The sequence below is a fragment of the Phyllobates terribilis genome, unplaced genomic scaffold (genome assembly GCF_046119375.1).
Source record: "Phyllobates terribilis strain yellow unplaced genomic scaffold, ASM4611937v1 Scaffold_1__5_contigs__length_1240528914, whole genome shotgun sequence".
Classification (NCBI taxonomy): domain Eukaryota; kingdom Metazoa; phylum Chordata; class Amphibia; order Anura; family Dendrobatidae; genus Phyllobates; species Phyllobates terribilis.
The window spans coordinates 560,995,082-561,014,738 of NW_027362761.1; the positions used below are offsets into that span (position 1 = coordinate 560,995,082).

General features: G+C 47.6%; 1 protein-coding gene across 2 annotated transcripts in view; it reads left to right on the plus strand.

Moving 5' to 3' along the window:
- The first annotated feature begins 16,505 nt into the window (after window positions 1-16,505).
- ZBTB7C (zinc finger and BTB domain containing 7C) overlaps window positions 16,506-19,657 on the plus strand; it is a 245,004-nt gene continuing 241,852 nt past the window's right edge. For both annotated transcript variants that reach the window (XM_073680492.1, XM_073680491.1), the window contains exon 1: window positions 16,506-16,939. The gene's annotated coding sequence lies outside the window, so the exon portion shown is untranslated. The remainder of the gene's footprint in view (window positions 16,940-19,657) is intronic.

The following is a 19,657-nucleotide window of genomic DNA, read 5'->3' on the forward strand; positions in this document are numbered from 1 at the left end:
AGCCAACGGGTTGTTGTCTGTCTTCACCAACACTTCAGACCCCGACAAGTACTCCGCAAACTTTTCTGTCATGGCCCACACTAGGGCCAACAATTCCAGTTTAAAGGAGCTGTAATTGTCTGGGTTCTTCTCCGAGTCTCGGAGGGAGCGACTCGCATATGCTATCACCCGCTCTCTCCCCTCCTGCTCCTGCGACAGCACGGCCCCTAGACCAAGGAGACTTCCATCAGTGTGAAGAACGAAGGGCTGAGAAAAGTCCGCGTAGGACAGTATGGGAGCTTCCGTCAGTGTCATCTTCAAGGCCCTGAAGGCCTCATCGTGTTCTCTTCCCCATTTCACTGTTCGATTTTTTGAGCCCACAGGTATCCCTTGAAGGAGCTCCAGTAGCGGATTAGCGATGCGCGTGAAATTTTTCACGAATCTGCGGTAATACCCTGCGAGTCCTAGGAAGGCCCGCATGTCCTTTGCAGTCTTCGGGGTGGGCCACTCTTGCACGGCGGCCACTTTCTCCCGAGTGGGCCTGACTCCTTCACCGGATACCATGTGCCCGAGGTACTCAACCTGCTTGCGGAATATATGACATTTTTGTGGCTTCACCTTCAGGCCGTGATTTCGAAGGCGACTCAAGACTTGCTCCAGTCGTCGTAGATGTTCCTGGAAGGTAGACGCATAGACGATGATGTCATCGAGGTAGATCAGTGTGGCCTCAAAGTTCAGATCGCCTAAACATCTCTCCATCAAGCGTTGAAAGGTCCCGGGAGCGTTGGTTAGGCCAAAAGGCATCCGATTAAACTCGAAGAGTCCCATGGGCAACACAAATGCTGTCTTGGCGTGGTCGTGTTCAGCCACTGGCACTTGCCACGATCCGCTGGCCAGATCCAGGGAGGAGAAGTATTTTGCCTTGCCTAGGGCGGATAGAGACTCCTCGATCTTGGGTAAAGGGTACGAGTCTCTTACGGTGCAAGCATTTAGCCGCCTGTAGTCCACACAGAATCGTAGGGTTCCATCCTTCTTCCTGACCAGGACGATTGGAGCCGCCCACGGGCTCTGGCTTTCCCGAATCACCCCGTTCTGTATCATATGGGCCAGCATTTCCTCCACCTCCTGGTACATTTGCGGGTGTATCTGTCTATACCGTTCCCGTACCAGAGCAGCATTTCCCGTAGGGATCTCATGGGTGATGGCCTTTGTACATCCAAAGTCATCCTCATGTCGGGCAAAGACGTCCTGGTAGCGTCCCAGCATCTCTTCGACCTGGTACACCTGTTCCGTCGTGAGCCCTGTCAAATCAGCACGCATCTGTTCTAGGATCCTTCGACCGTCCTTAGTCTGAGGTCGAGGAGACCCCGATCGTACGGTAATCGCCAGGGTCCAGGGATCCCCCCTTACGGCTGACAATTGTATCGCATCTGGCGGTTCCAGCTGTTCTGGCATCCCCAGTATCTGTGCCATTACGGTCCTGGCGGGAAGAATGAGCTCACTCGGATTCAGGTTCACGCATCGTACCACCACATTTCCCTTATGGACGGTAGCCAAGGTCCGCGCTACCAATAGACCCGGAGGCACCTTGTCCACGGTGGTTGACTCGATCTGAATCTCTACCCCTTCTAGTGGGGTGCAGGCTCGGACGGGCAAAGTGAGGACTGTCTGTCCTGGTGGTAAGGTGAGGATGTTGGTGGTGGGTATTATCACCTTTCCCAGAACTTTTCCCCCACTCGAAGTCTCTTGCGCCTGGGCAACCCTGATCAGCTGCTGGAGGGCCTTCCTTTGAGGGGTTCTAGAGTTCCACCGCCCTAGCATGAGCTCTCGTGGTTCCTAATCAGGATCTGCCTGATTTCCTTCAGCACGTTTATACCGAGGGTCACTGGTGGTCCTGGGTGGGCATCTCCGCCTGTCAGGACGACTCCTTTTCTTCCCACATCTTGCCCGCACACCCGGATGCGTAACCACACTACTCCTGTGACCGGAATGGGCAGTTGGTTAGCGGCTGTTAGCTTTATCAAGGGACCCCCTTGATTTCGTGCCATTTCTGGGTACCGCTGACGGAAATAAGTTTCTCTCATGGTGGTCACTTGAGATCCCGTGTCGATCAAGCAGTGAACCGCCCGTCCGCCAAGCTCGGCCCACACTGTCGGGCTCATGGATATTAAGTCTTCGGGACTCACTGCCTTCCTCCGCTCCGGGTTGCTTCCCTCACACTCGAAGCCCGTCAGTTTAACGGCTACCAGGACAGAGGCTTTCCTCGACTGGCACAGCTCCTGGCGTAATGCCCCATGCCCCCACAATTTCAACACGTTGGTCCCCTGTCTGCAGGGGGTTGTCGGGCCACCTGATTGGGCTCTGTTCCAACCCGGGGTCTGGGCTCGTCCTTTACTTCGCCCGGGGGTCTCGGGTCAACTGTTCCGGCTCTCACTGATGGAGCCACTCGAATATTGTACCACTCTTCTCGCATTTCTTGGATCTCCCGCCGCATCTCTCGGACCCATTCTGGTTCGGCCGTGGGCGACGGGGGCACTGCATTGCCCCCGACCATCCCTGCCAGGGTCACTACCCCCATCTCCTGTTCCCTCAAGCGGGCCTCTGCCCGTGCCTCAAGAAATGTCATATGCGGGTTGGTGCGCAAGCGCTCTCGCAAGGCCTTTCTCAGCTGCGCATCTCTGAGGCCGGCTACGAACTGGTCCCTAAGTACTAGGTCCGGGGGCCTCACTCCCACATCTTCTAGGTTCGTTTTCCTAGTGATGTAAGTGTACACACTCTGTAGGGCGTTGACATATTGGGTCACAGTCTCCCCCTCCCTTTGTACCTGTTGGAACAGTCGCATCCTTAACTCTGCCACATTAGTAGGGTCACCATGCATTTCTTCTAGGATCCGTATCACCTTTTCCACCGTATTTCGGTCAGTGGGGGAATGAAACATTACTGACTGTTGACCTTCTCCTTCTAAAGCCTGCAAAGCTATCTCTGCTTTCATATCGGGGGTCATTGGGTGCATCCGTAACATGCTCTTAACCCGTTCTACCCAATCCCACAGCATCATGTTGTCTCCGGTAAACTTTGGGAGATTATTCAACATCGCGCCCAGGGGTAGGCTAGCTGTAGGGGCTTTCGCGCTGGCCTGGTCTGCCATGCCTGCAACTGCGTCTGGGGACGACATCCTGCCGACTACGCCAAATGTTAAAAGACTCGGATGCCACACACAGCACGCAGAGAGTATGGCAGAGGTTTAATTCAAAATTTGGTTTCTCCACACAGGGAGTGTAAATTTAAGTAACACAACAATTAAAACAGTAAAATCGGACAATAAACGAGTGTGGTTTAACTATAACACGGAGAGGATGAACAATACTGCGCAGTCCCAAAAGTTCAGGCTGAATAAGAGAAGGTAGATTACTGGAGGCTTGCACTTATCTGTCCTTTAGCGATAACTACGTCCGTCTTCAGACACTCACTCCGGAGGGTGTCCGTCTTCTGGCGGTAGTGGGCGGTCTCGGGTCTCACCCACTGGGCCCCCAGTCCTTTTGACCACATGACAGCAGTCACAACTCCTTTAAGAGCTGGAGCAAGCTCCTCCGGCGTACAACAAACTGCGTTAGGATAACTAATCCCGGGTGCGTCCTCACCCGTAGGTCATCGTCAGATGTCTGGAAAACTGTGGTGATGCAGGTAACTGAACGATCACTTTCTGTAGGCCTGGTACAGACCGCACGCCCCTTGTTTTGCGGCAAGCTGTGTCACCCGTTCGTCCGTCACCGCAGACAGGTCAGCACGTCTCTATTTCACCGAGGACAGGGCAGCACGTCTCTCTCTCGTTGTAGGCAGGACAGACTGCTTCTCCCCAACTGCTGGTCTGCTCTCCATAGCCGTCTCTTTCGCGCGAGCCCAGACACCTGACTTCCTCTCTTCCGTCCCTCTCCTCTGTCCCCCAGCACTGTCCAGGAAGTCCCCTGACAACACTGGGTAGGACCCTGGCAGCTCCGGCGCCGGAGCTCCGCACCTGTCCCTAGGCAATTCTTCCTTCTTACACCTTCACAAGGAAACATGTGAATATCACCGGCACCACCCTGCTGCAAACAGAAAGCATTTAAACACCTGGGCCTGGGTGTCAATTAGCAGGAGGGAGGTAGCCGCTGGGTCACAGAGTGAGACAGATTCAAGAAGGTGTCTGTAATGCCAAACAAAGAGATCTTCTGAAACCAATTGCAGAGCGACTGTCTGTCACATCTGACACACCCGTGACAGTGTCACATAATTAGTAACTACAGTTGTTCTGTGAAGGCCTCAGAGATTTGTTTGAGAACATTAGGGATCAAACAGCATCATGAAAACTAAGGAACACACCAGACAGGTCAGGGATAAGGTTGTGGAGAAGATTAAAGCAGGGCTAAGTTGTAAAAAAAATAGCCCCAAGCTCTGAACATCTTATAGAGGACTGCTGAATCCATCATCCAAAAATGGAAGGAGTATGGCACAAATGCAAATCTATCAAGACACGGCCGTCCACCTAAACTGACATTCCAAGCAAACAGAGCACTAATTAAAGAAGAAGCCAAGAGTCCCATGGTCACTCTGGAGGAGCTGCAGCGATACACAGATCAGGTGGGAGAATCTGCCCCCAGGACAACTATTTGTCGTATACTCCACAAATGTGGCATTTAGTGAAGAGTGACAAGAAGAAACACATATTTGAAAGCAAGCCAAAAGAAATCCAATTTGTAGTTTGCCAAAAGTGTGGAAGAAGGTGCTATGGTCAGATGAAACCAAAGGAGAACTTTTGGGCTAAATGGCAAAAGCTATGCAAGGCGGAAAACAAAAACTGCACATCACCATTAAAGTACCATCTTCACCGTCAATCATGGTGGTGACAGTATCATGCTGTGGGGAGGCTATGCTTTAGTAGGGACAGGGAAGCTGTTCAGGGTTGATGGGAAGATGAATGGAGCTAAACACAGGGCAATCCGGGAGGAAAACCCTTTAGAGGCTGCAAAAGACTTGAGACTGGGGCGTAAGTTCACCTTCCAGCAGGACAACGACCCTAAACATACTGCAAGAGCTAATATGGATGGTTTAGATCAAAGCATATTCATGTGTGTGAACGGCCCAGTCACAGTCCAGACCAAAATCCCATTGAGAATCTGTGACAAGACGTGAAAATTGCTGATCACAGACGCCTCCAACAAATCTCACTGAGCAAGAGCGAGTGTGCAAAGAAGAAGGGGCAAAAATTTCAGTGTAGAGACATTCCCCAAAAGAATTGCATCAGCAATTGCAGTGAAAGGTGATCCTACTAAGTATTGACTCGGGGGGCTGAATACAAATGCATGTCACAATTTTCAGATTTATATTTTTAAAATATTTATAAAACCATGTATTATTTCCTTTATACTTCACAAATACTTGCTACTTTGTGTTGGTATCACATAAAAGCCCAAAAAAAATAAATTAAAGTTTGTGGGTGTAACGTGAAAAAATATGGAAAAGTTTATGGGGTATGAATACTTTTTCAAAGCACTGTATGTAGAACAATATAAATAATATAATACTGTCCCCATGGTACAAAAATATAACTACTATAATACTGCTACTATGTAAAATAATATAACTACTATAATACTGCTCTTATGTACAAGGATATAACTACTATAATACTGCCCCCTATGTACAATAATATAACTACTATAATACTGCCTCCTATGTACAAGAATATAACTGCTATAATACTGCTCCTATGTACAAGAATATAGCTACTATAATACTGCCCCTATGTACAAGAATATAACTACTATAATACTGCCCCATGTACAAGAATATAACTACTATAATACTGTTCCTATGTACAAGAATATAACTACTATAATACTGCTCCTATGTACAAGAATATAACTACAATAATACTGTCCCCTATGTACAAGAATATACAGTAACTACTATAAAAATGTCCCCCACGTACAAGAATATAAGTACTATAATACTGTCCCCCATGTACAAGAATATACAGTAACTACTATAATCCTGCTCCTATGTACAAGAATATAACTACTATAATACTGCTCCTATGTACAAGAACATAGCTACTATAATACTGTCCCCCATGTACAAGAATATAACTACTATAATGCTGTCCCCCATGTAAAAGAATATAACTACTATAATACTGTTCCTATGTACAAGAATATAACTACTATAATACTGCTCCCTATGTACAAGAATATAACTACTATAATACTGCTTCTATGTACAAGAATATAACTACTATAATACTGCACCTATGTACAAGAATATAACTACTATAATACTGCTCCCTATGTACAAGAATATAACTACTATAATAATGCTTCTATGTACAAGAATATAACTACTATAATACTACCTCCTATGTACAAGAATATAACTACTATAATACTGCACCTATGTACAAGAATATAACTACTATAGTACTGTCCCCCATGTAAAAGAATATAACTGCTATAATAATGCTCCTTTGTACAAGAATATAACGTTTATAACACTGCTCCTATGCACAAGAATATAATTACTATAATACTGCCCCATGTACAAGAATAGAACTACTATAATACTGCCCCCTATGTACAAGAATATAGCTACTATAATAATGCTTCTATGTACAAGAATATAACTACTATAATACTGCACCTATGTACAAGAATATAACTACTATAGTACTGTCCCCCATGTAAAAGAATATAACTGCTATAATAATGCTCCTTTGTACAAGAATATAACGTTTATAACACTGCTCCTATGCACAAGAATATAATTACTATAATACTGCCCCATGTACAAGAATAGAACTACTATAATACTGCCCCTATGTACAAGAATATAATTACTATAATACTGCCTCTATGTACAAGACTATAACTACTATAATACTGCCCCCTATGTACAAGAATATAACTACTATAATACTGTCCCTATGTACAAGAATATAATTACTATAATACTGCCTCTATGTACAAGATTATAACTACTATAATACTGCTCCTATGTACAAGAATATAACTACTATAATACTGCTCCTATGTACAAGAATATAACTACTATAATACTGGTACTATGTACAAGAATATAACTACAATAATACTGCCCCCTATGTACAAGAATATAACTACTATAATACTGCCCCCTATGTACAAGAATATAACTACTATAATACTGCTCCTATGTACAAGAATATAGATACTATAATAGTGCTCCCATGTACAAGAATATAACTACTATAATACTGTCCCTATGTACAAGAATATAATTACTATAATACTGCCTCTATGTACAAGATTATAACTACTATAATACTGCTCCTATGTACAAGAATATAACTACTATAATACTGCTCCTATGTACAAGAATATAACTACTATAATACTGGTACTATGTACAAGAATATAACTACAATAATACTGCCCCCTATGTACAAGAATATAACTACTATAATACTGCCCCCTATGTACAAGAATATAACTACTATAATACTGCTCCTATGTACAAGAATATAGATACTATAATAGTGCTCCCATGTACAAGAATATAACTACTATAATACTGAATGGTGGTACAGGGCTGGTTTGATGTGGGCCGGAACTGAGTTCTCCTTGCCCTGGAACCCCTCTTCTAAACAGGAATTTTAGAGGAGTGTGTTGTGCTGTGGAGTTTGTACTTTACTCATTTGTTGTACGAGAGTCCATGTTACCTCTCCGTCCATGGAACCGGTTCCGGCTATAGACAAGACAGAATACCTTGGGTCCGGGTTAACAGGTTCAGCTTTACTGTACCATTCAGGTAAACACAGCTGCAGCATACAGATTAAGACAAAGTCTCTTTTTAGTAATGTTCCCTTTGTTCAATGTCCCATCAGCCTTCGCCTCCATTCTGCCTGACCTGTTCCTAGCCCAACTGCTCCTGCTGACCCTACGAACTCTCCTTCGGACAAAAGAACTTCCCTGAGGACCATCATCCTTCCCTTACTCTGCGACCCGGCCGACATCTTAGTCACTGGGGAGGCAGAGATACGACACTCAGTACCTCTCCCGGGCCTCAGGCCCATGACTGCCCGGTGTCCAGATGGAGCTTCGGGTGTGCTCTCATACTGTTAGGAACTTGCACTGATAGAACTCCTTCAACTCTGCTGCATCCACTTTTTAGAACCTGTTTCCTCTGTGATTTCTAGCCTTGCTTTTCCATTACACTCTCCTTCACAGACTAGACTGCACTCCATCTTGAACTTGAACTAACTAACAAGGAAAAATCTTTTCTATAAAAACTCCTGTAACCCCTCCCAAACTGTGGGCTAATCCCAACACTGGTAACTATCTACTGGTCGGTGTAGTATAAACTATATGCCCATGCTCTGCATGGTTCCCCTAGTGGCCAGATCTCCTGTATTCCCAGGGACATCCTTAAGGCAAAGCCTAGAGGAGAAATGAAAGACACAATGGTCATAAGGGTTAAAATACAACCTTTTTATCACACATATAAATAATCACACATCAACATCAATATACCAAACTACAAACAGCATCATGTCAACCCCACTGTTGCCACAACATCTTCATCATCCCTTCCACCCCCCTGCAATACTGGCCTCTATGTACAAGAATATAACTACTATAATACTGCCCCCTATGTATAAGAATATAACTACTATAATACTGCCTCTATATGCAAGAATAAAACTACTATAATACTGCCCCTATATACAAGAATATAACTACTATATTTCTGCCTCTATGTAAAAGAAAATAACTACTATAATACTGCCCCTATGTACAAGAATATAACTACTGTAATACTTCTCCCTATGTGCAAGAACATAACTACTATAATACTTCTCCTATGTACAAGAATATAACTACTAAAATACTGCCCCTATGTACAAGACTATAACTACTATAATACTGCCCCCTGTATACAAGAATATAACTTATATAATACTGCCTTTATGTACAAGAATATAACTACTATAATACTTCTCCTATGTACAAGAATAAAACTACTATAATACTACCCCCTGTGTACAAGAATATAACTACTATAATACTACCCCCTATTTACTGTAGCATCGGCGTCTCTGCCTCCTGCTAGGCAGAGACGCCGTCCCTCTCACCTTCCTGTTCAGCGCGCGGCGTCCTCCAGCGCTCCTTCCCTCGCTGCTGCCGGCGCGCGCTCCTTCCCGGGCACTGTGCTTAGGGCGCGCGCGCTCCCCCTCTCTTAAAGGGGCTGCGCGCGTCGTCCTAAGGAGTCCCCGGCCAATTGCCGGAGGACTTCCCATATATAAGGCACCTCCTCCAAAATGGAGGTGCCCGAGCAAAGTTGTTTGCACTGTGTCTGATCTGTGCTTCAGCCCTCAGGTCCCGCTGCTAGCCTGACTTCTCGTCCTGCCTGCCAGCCTGTTATCTGCCCGTTACCTGCCGAGCCTGCCAGCCTGCTCACCTGGAGCGCTCACCTGTTACCTGCCTTGGCTATCTGTCCGCTCACCTGGGAGCATCCGCCTGCCCTGTCTGTCAGACCGCTCACCTGGGAGCGTCCACCAGTTACCTGCCTGTTACCTGTCTCGTCTGTCTGCCTGCTCACCTGGGAGCGTCCACCAGTTACCTGTCTCGTCTGTCTGCCTGCTCACCTGGGAGCGTCCACCAGTTACCTGCCTGTTACCTGCTGTGTCCGTCAGCCCGCTCACCTGGGAGCACCCACCAGTTACCTGTCAGTTACCCGCCTCGTCTGTCTGCCCGCTCACCTGGGAGCACCAGCCTGTTTCCTGCCAGCCTGCCTGGAGACCCTGCCGTCACTTGCTGTGACCACCTTCCTGGTAAACCTAAAGACTGCTACTTGCCCTGCTTTCTCGAACTGTGACCACCTGTCAGCTACCAGAGACTTCCGCCTGCTTGCCGTGTCCATCCGCCATACCGGTCAGTCCCAGCCATCTGACCCATGGGAGCCACCTGCTCTCTTACAAGGTCGTCCCCAGAGTAGCACCTGGTCCCTCAGCCCGGATCCTCCCTGGTCACGGTGTCGTTAGCTGCCGTACGACCAGGGTCGGTTCGGGTGGATACTTAGTCACGCCCCTCTGGGTCCCTCCTTGCACCTCGGCACAGAGGTTCCACCACGCGGACCCGTAACAGTTTGCTCGGGCCATGGAACCCGGTGGCACCCAAGCTCCCTCGCTCTCTGACCTATACCAGGAAGTCTCCCGTCAGAGATCCCAGCAGAAGTCCATCCTGAACCACCTGCGGAATGTCCACTCCCGCCTGGACACACTGACTGCTCCACCAGCAACCACCGCTAGTTGCACGACTCGCACCCCGGCAGCGCCGCTGCCCATCAATACCATGGCGTCCTGCTCCGGACCCCGGCATTCTGCACCTCCTCGTTTCGGAGGCGACCCCTCTCAAGCTCGGGGCTTCATAAACCAGTGCACCCTGCACTTTGAAGTCTTGGCACATCACTTTACCACCGACCGGGCCAAAGTGGCTTTCATCATGTCCCATCTCACTGGGGAAGCACTGGCTTGGCTAAATCCCCTGTGGGAGAGAGGGGATCTCCTAGTATCCAACTTGTCAGCTTTCCTCACTGCTTTCCGGAAAGTCTTCGATGAACGGGGACGAAAGACCTTGTCAGCCTCCTCTCTGCTACATCTCCACCAAGGGAGTCTCACCGTAGGCCAATATGCCATACGGTTCCGCACCCTCGCTTCTGAACTTGCCTGGGATAACGAGGCCCTGCTGTCCGTCTTCTGGGAAGGTCTTTCCGGTCGGATTAAAGATGAACTTGCCGGTTGAGACATCCCTACCACCCTGGACGACCTGGTGTCACTTGCTACCCGGATTGACATCCGGTTCCAGGAACGTACCAAGGAAACCACCTGTGAGAGAAAGTTTCCCCGCCTTGCTCCTAACTTCCAGAGACCTGTCTCTTCTTCAGTCACTCCCTGGGCGCACTCACCCGAGCCCATGCAGGTCGACCAGACCAAGTTGGTCAAATCCCGCCAGGAGTCATGACGGGCCGAGGGGAGCTGTTTCTATTGTGGCAGCAAGGAGCACCTGATCCGTTCCTGCCCGGAGAGGCCGGGAAACGCCGGTGTCTAGGATCGCTCGGAGAGGTCGTCCTAGACAAAAGTAAGTCCTCTCCCTCCCGGACTTTGTCTGTCTCTCTCTCCTGGGGAGAGGATCGGCACTTTGAAAACGCTCACCTGGACTCTGGAGCGGCTGGGAACCTCATCTCCCAGTTCTTAGTAGAGAGATACCGTATTCCCACCAAGCCTCTCACTGAACCTTTGTCAGTTGCCTCCGTGGATGGTAAACTCCTTCCAGTACCCATCCTGCTCGTCACTGAACCCTTAACTCTGCAGGTGGGAATGCTGCACTCTGAGAAGATCTCCTTCCATGTGCTATCCGGACTCTCTCACTCCCTGTTGCTGGGTCTACCTTGGCTCCAGACACATGAACCCGTATTGAACTGGTGATCCGGCGAAGTACTCCGGTGGGGTCCTGACTGCCATAAGACCTGCCTGGTTCCGGTCCGCCCAGCTCGCCCTCCGCCTACTCCAGCTAATCTACCCGGTCTCCCGGCTCCATACTGGCCCTATGCGGACGTCTTCGGTAAAAAGGAAGCGGAGACGTTGCCACCCCATAGGCCATACGACTACCCGATCGACCTGGTACCTGGCGCCACTCCTCCCCGTGGGCGTATCTACCCATTGTCTGCGGCCGAAACCCGGGCCATGTCTGAATACATTGAAGAGAATCTGGCTAGGGGATTTATCCGAAAATCTACCTCCCCGGCTGGAGCCGGATTCTTCTTTGTCAAAAAGAAAGACGGCTCGTTACGTCCCTGTATTGACTACAGAGGACTCAATCTAATCACTGTGAAAAACAAATACCCCCTGCCGATCATCTCCGAATTGTTTGACCGTCTCAAGGGCGCCAGGATCTTCTCCAAGCTGGATCTACGAGGAGCATATAACCTGGTCCGTATCCGTCAAGGAGACGAGTGGAAGACAGCATTCAATACCCGGGACGGTCACTATGAGTACCTTGTGATGCCCTTTGGTCTCTGTAACGCCCCCGCTGTATTTCAAGAGCTGGTCAACAACATCTTCCGTGATCTCCTGTACTCCTGCGTAGTGGTTTACCTGGACGATATCTTGGTCTTCTCTCCGGATCTCCCCACACACCGGAGGGATGTTCGTCAGGTCCTGCTTAGGCTCCGGCAGAACCACCTCTATGCCAAATACGAGAAGTGCCTCTTCGACCAGACCTCCCTTCCATTCTTGGGCTATGTTATCTCCCAGACAGGTCTACAAATGGATCCAGAGAAGCTCTCTTCTGTTCTAAAATGGCCCCGTCCAGAAGGTTTGAAGGCGATACAGCGATTCCTGGGCTTTGCTAATTACTATCGTCTTTTCATCCCACACTTCTCGTCCCGGACTGCTCCCATATCTGCGCTTACCCGTAAGGGGGCTAATCCCAAGGTATGGTCGCCTGAAGCCGAGGAGGCCTTCCTTTCCTTAAAGAGAGCCTTCGCCTCTGCCCCCGTCCTGCATCGTCCAGACTGTAATAAACAATTCTACCAGGAGGTTGATGCCTCCTCCTCCGGAGCCGGAGCGGTACTCACCCAAAAAACTTCTACCGGGAGAATGGTAACCTGCGGCTTTTTCTCCAAAATCTTCTCCTCGTCTGAGCGCAACTACTCCATAGGAGACCGTGAATTGCTAGCCGTCAAATTGGCACTGGGGGAGTGGCGCTATCTGCTAGAAGGGGCTCTTTACCCGGTAATCATCTACACGAATCACAAAAACATGGCATATCTCCAAAATGCCCAGAGACTCAATCCTCACCAGGCCCGGTGGTCGTTGTTTTTTGCCCGCTTCGACTTCATTCTTCATTTCCGCCCGGCGGACAAGAACGTCAAAGCTGATGCCTTGTCCCGGTCCTTCCTGTCCTCTGATCAAGAGGAGGAGCCTACGCACATCATTGACTCCTCCAAGGTGATGAATGTGGCCCCCTTGGATCTGACTCGTCTTCCACCCGGTAAGACGTTTGTAGCAGTACCAGATCGGGAGAGGGTTCTTCGCTGGGGACATTCTTCTAAACTAGCTGGCCATGCTGGCCAAAAGAAGACCTTCCAGCTCATTGCCCGGCATTACTGGTGGCCTACCCTGCGTAAGGACGTTGTAGACTTCGTCGCGGCCTGTTCATCCTGTGCCCGTAACAAAGTTCCCAGACATCTACCAGCTGGCCATCTCTTGCCCCTGCCCGTACCTGCTGCTCCATGGCAGCACATTGCTATGGACTTTATCACCGATCTTCCTGTTTCTGCCGGTTGTACAGTCATTTGGGTGGTCGTTGACCGCTTTTCTAAAATGGCCCACTTCATTCCCCTGCCTGGTCTCCCATCTGCACCCGAGCTGGCTAAAGACTTTATCCGCCACATCTTCCGTCTCCATGGCCTACCCCTCCACATCGTGTCGGATCGTGGGGTTCAGTTCACCTCACGCTTCTGGAGAGCCACGTGTAAGCTGCTAGACGTCACCCTGGATTTCTCCTCCACTTACCACCCACAGTCCAATGGTCAAGTGGAGCGGATCAATCAGATCCTGACCAGCTACCTCCGGCACTTCGTTAATGCCCACCATTCGGATTGGGTGGATCTCCTACCATGGGCCGAGTTCTCTTATAATAACCATGAGAGCGAATCCTCTTCCCAATCCCCGTTCTTTATTGTCTATGGCCAGTACCCCCGGATTCCAGTTCCTGTCTCCACTTCTGTGGACAACCCTGCCGCGGAGTCTCTTGTCAGCAAATTTTCTACTATTTGGGAGAGTTCCAGGTCCACTCTTCTTCTGTCCTCCGAGCGGATGAAGAGATATGCTGATAAGAGACGTCTGGATCCACCTCAATTCCGTCCGGGAGACAAGGTTTGGCTCTCTTCCAAATATGTGCGGCTCAAAGTACCCTCCTACAAGTTGGGCCCTCGGTTCATCGGACCCTTCGAAGTCCTCAGGCAAATTAACCCAGTGGCCTACAAATTAAAACTCCCGGCCACCCTATGCATTCCCAACTCCTTCCACGTATCCCTCCTCAAACCCGTTGTCCTTAACACTTTTTCCGACAATCCAGGTACTCCTCCTACTCCGGTTCCTGCTGAGGACGTCTTTGAAGTGGAGAGTATCCTGGCCACTAAGAGGGTAAGAAGAAGAACATTTTTTCTGGTGGATTGGAAGGGGTTTGGTCCTGAGGAAAGAACTTGGGAACCCAGGGAGAACATCAACGCTCCGCTTCTCCTTGAGAAATTTCTCTCTGGCCTAAGAAAGGGGGGGCCTAAAGGGGGGGTACTGTAGCATCGGCGTCTCTGCCTCCTGCTAGGCAGAGACGCCGTCCCTCTCACCTTCCTGTTCAGCGCGCGGCGTCCTCCAGCGCTCCTACCCTCGCTGCTGCCGGCGTGCGCTCCTTCCCGGGCACTGTGCTTAGGGCGCGCGCGCTCCCCCTCTCTTAAAGGGGCTGCGCGCGTCGTCCTAAGGAGTCCCCGGCCAATTGCCGGAGGACTTCCCATATATAAGGCACCTCCTCCAAAATGGAGGTGCCCGAGCAAAGTTGTTTGCACTGTGTCTGATCTGTGCTTCAGCCCTCAGGTCCCGCTGCTAGCCTGACTTCTCGTCCTGCCTGCCAGCCTGTTATCTACCCGTTACCTGCCGAGCCTGCCAGCCTGCTCACCTGGAGCGCTCACCTGTTACCTGCCTGTTACCTGCCTTGGCTATCTGTCCGCTCACCTGGGAGCATCCGCCTGCCCTGTCTGTCAGACCGCTCACCTGGGAGCGTCCACCAGTTACCTGCCTGTTACCTGCCTCATCTGTCTGCCTGCTCACCTGGGAGCGTCCACCAGTTACCTGCCCGTTACCTGTCTCGTCTGTCTGCCTGCTCACCTGGGAGCGTCCACCAGTTACCTGCCTGTTACTTGCTGTGTCTGTCAGCCCACTCACCTGGGAGCGCCCACAGTTACCTGTCAGTTACCCGCCTCGTCTGTCTGCCCGCTCACCTGGGAGCGCCCACAGTTACCTGTCAGTTACCCGCCTCGTCTGTCTGCCCACTCACCTGGGAGCGCCCACAGTTACCTGTCAGTTACCCGCCTCGTCTGTCTGCCCGCTCACCTGGGAGCACCAGCCTGTTTCCTGCCAGCCTGCCTGGAGACCCTGCCGTCATTTGCTGTGACCACCTTCCTGGTAAACCTAAAGACTGCTACTTGCCCTGCTTTCTCGAACTGTGACCACCTGTCAGCTACCAGAGACTTCCGCCTGCTTGCCGTGTCCATCCGCCATACCGGTCAGTCCCAGCCATCTGACCCGTGGGAGCCACCTGCTCTCTTACAAGGTCGTCCCCAGAGTAGCACCTGGTCCCTCAGCCCGGATCCTCCCTGGTCACGGTGTCGTTAGCTGCCGTACGACCAGGGTCGGTTCGGGTGGATACTTAGTCACGCCGCTCTGGGTCCCTCCTTGCACCTCGGCACAGAGGTTCCACCACCCGGACCCGTAACATTTACAAGAATATAACTACTATAATACTGCTCCTATGTACAAGAATATAACTACTATAATACTGCCTCTATGTACAAGAATGTAAATACTATAATACTGCTCCTATGTACAAGAATATAACTACTATAATACTGCTCCTATGTACAACAATATAACTACTATAATACTGCCCCCTATGTACAAGAATATAACTACTATAATACTGCTCCTATGTACAAGAATATAACTACTATAATACTGCTTCTATGTACAAGAATTTAACTACTATAATACTGCCCCCTATGTACAAGAATATAACTACTATAATACTGTACAAATATTTAAATTAAGTGATTTTTTTCAAAATATTCCTGGAGTCTAAGTCTCTCAGTAATTTGGTTGTTTACATGTTAATCTCAGGTCTTTTGTCTTCAGGATTATAGCATAATTTTTACCGCCGCAGCGCATATAATAATCTGTGAATTCAGAATAAGCTTTCCCATAACCGGGTTACTATAAGTGGAAATGTGCCGCACTGGTTAATTTACATGGCTGCGGTTTGAAGTTTTCATTAGCATGCCAAGTTAAAGGGCGACGTGGGAGCTTTATAGGAGAATAATCCTATGTATTTATTACGCCGGTGTCTTTCCTAAGGGTCTGAGAATTATTCAGTTCCTTGCTTGCAGGGATAAATTCAGGCAGCTGGGAATAAGGATACGTTGAAATCCACATTATTTCTGCGAGATGATTACAGAGTGCGGCCAGCGAAGAAGAAAAAAAGTTCCAATGCAAAAAAAAAACCCTGAACACCTAAGGTAGCGCACTTTCCTGGAGGGGGTGACTGCGGGGTCACCTTCTTGGCGCCTTGGGGGCGACCGATGTCACTTTTAATGAAAATAAGTGTGAGAGATGGAATCGGAGAGAGAGAATACTGTAAGTGGGAGGAGAGGAGGGCTTGGGGGAAATAAAGAAGATGTATAGACGGAGGCTGGGAGTGCAGGGGAGAGGGTAGAATGGATATCTGTGGGAGATGAGCGAAGAGTCAAGCACGGTGAGGGACAGACATAAAAAAAAAAGAAGTGTGATGGAAAAAAAAAACAAGCATAGGAGGGGGCAGAAGGGAAAGGACAAGTAGGGGAGGGAGAGACACAGAGAGATGAGTCTGTGCAACCAGGGACAAGCCAGCCAGACTGAGATCAGGGAGGCTGAAGCAATGTCCAAGGAGGTAGACAGCCAATGTGAGACAGCCAGCCTCCTCTGCTCAGTGCACCGCACCTCTGCAAGCCAAGACAAGAAGGAAAAGCACTGAAGACATTGTATCTCCTCTGTATCCTGTCATTAGCAGCTGCAGAGATATTCCTGAGTGCTGGAGCAGACACCCACAGGCTGGCACCAGCCGCCAGCTGTCAGCACACAGAGGTGAGCGCCTCATCCAGGCCAATCTCATTATCCACATTAATGCATCATTTTAGGGTCTTGTGCACTGGACTGGTGCCCGGTGATTGGGGTCTTTGTCTCTTCTGGTATTCTGCATGATAAAGTTACTGCATGTTTTGTGGAAGTTGAGGTGTCTTCTTCATTCAGGGGTTGGTATGGTGGGGTGCAGGGTGACCTGTGGGGGGCAGAACTTTTTTTCTGGATGGTAAATGAAGGAGAGCTCAGTCATCTTTGCAGTGTCTGTGTGTATCGGGATGTAGCAGAGTGGAGTTTATCCCATTGCACATCTGGAGGTTTTCTCTAGGAATAGGTAGAAGCTTTAGAAATGGTGGAGATATGGATGGGCGATTCTAGGGAATGGTCAAAGCCAACTTGTGGAAGTTATTATAGGAATAGTCATATTCTGGTTAGTACATAGAGGCAACTGTACATGTAGAAGACTTTATATATTATGCTATATACACTCTGTGACATTACTATACTGTATGTTATAGTACAGCGGACGGTCAGAAAAAGTCACCTGAACTTATCTGTAAGGGAAAGCACCTGCAGGAGGGCAACCAAAGTCACTGCTGACATCTGCATCACTCTGTGATTTTTTTCTTTCAAAAACAGAGGATATGAAATAGATATAGAGATAGATAATAGATAGATAGTATACATAGATAGATGGATAATAGATAGATAGATAGATAATAGATAGATGATAGATAATAGATAGATAGATAGATAGATAGATAGATAGATAGATAAATGATAGATTGATAATAGATAGATACAGGATAGATAGATAATAGATAGATAACAGATATATAGATAGATAGATAGATAGATAGAGGATAGATAGATAATAGATAGATAGATAGATAATAGATAGATAACAGATATATAGATAGATAATAGATAGATGATAGATAGATAATAGATACATAGATAGATAATAGATAGATAGCTAGAAAGATATATGGATAGATAGATAAATAATAGATAGATAATAGATAGATAATAGATATATTGATAGATAGATATATGGATAGATAGATGATAGATAATAGATAATAGATAGAAAGATAGATATGGGATAGATAGATAATAGATAGATAGATGATAGATAGATAGATAGATAATAGATTGATAGATAATAGATAGATGATACTTAGATGATAGATAGATAGATGATACATAATAGATAGATATGAGATAGATGATAGATAATAGACAGTGCCGTGTGCCATGTAACACGACTCTGGATAACACGCTGTTGCTCCCTTGTACATATGACTGTAGATAAACCTATTATAGCATCTTGTCTCGGTCAGATTTCTATCTCAAGGCTGTTTTCTTGAACAATGTGATATCCTTGGGTTCACAATAGATCCTACTGTATAAAAATTGTCTTGTTTGTATTTTTTCAAACTCTGCTTAACCCCGGTGGTCTGGGGTAATGAAATAGTTTGTGAACTGTTCTTGGTAGTCTACGGAGGCAATATTTCTGGAGCTAGAGGGCGGTGACGGGGTTAATGCCAGCATTCCTGCTGGTCTAGGTTGGTGAATATGTTTTCGGAGATGATTTCTATGAAGAGGACACCAGTGCCACGTAATGAAATATTGTACATGAAGGGTCATCCCAGTATCAAAACTTAGAAGATGTGAGTCTTCTACAGGTGATAAAAGTCTTAGTTTCTCCAGTGATACCCCCACCAATTATGAAAATGGGGGTCTTATGACCCTTACTTGAATGAAGCTTCGATAAAGCATGAAAGTCTATGGACATGCGGAAAAAGCGAGCACTGCCCATTGTGATTTGGATGGCTAACATAACCAATGTTGCTGTCAGAAGATGACTTCTCTCGGACCATCTACCTGTGTCTTGTGCTGGTGGTCACACACGCTCAGTAGCCCAGTCCAGTTGCCCCGCTCCTCTTGTACATGGGGCAGTGGATTGATTCCTCCTATTGTATAGACAACCAATAAGAACCAGAATATTTCAGTGTCTTCTTGTCCCCAGAATGGAACATTTGCACATTTCTTGGGGCAAAAAGGGTGCAGGACTCACACAAACCTCATCTAAAATAGGCCAACACCAATGCTGGTAACTATGGATCTGGTGGACATTCTCAGAGGGAATTAAAAAGTACAGCAGGGGGCGCCATATGTATACACACAGGGGCAGTTTTTTGAGACCATGTTATACAATGAAGGAGTTGAACCATCTCAAGGAGGATCAAAAGGAAATGGACAGCATGTGACTTAAATATGAGTGTCTGAGCAAAGGGTCTGAATACTTATGACCATGTGATATTTCAGTTTTTCTTTTTTAATAAATTTGCAAAAAATTCTACATTTCTGTTTTTTTCAGTCAAGATGGGGTGCAGAGTGTACTTTAATGAGAAAAAATGAACTTTTTAGAATTTACCAAATGGTTGCAATGAAACAAAGAGTGAAAAATTTAAAGGGGTCTGAATACTTTCTGTACCCACTGTAAATAGTGTATCTTCTTTTTCTATTTCTGGACAGTGCACCCTTGTGGCCATAATGGGTACTGCATATTTTATTGTACAGTTCTGTTTGAAAGTTTATGAATCAATCAGCTGTGGGGTAACTTGAAACTCATGGACCCCATTGCAAAATTTCCAACAGGGTCGCCAATACCACTGGTCTTTAATAATACTGGTTTTCTCATATTGGCCAAAGGGCTCC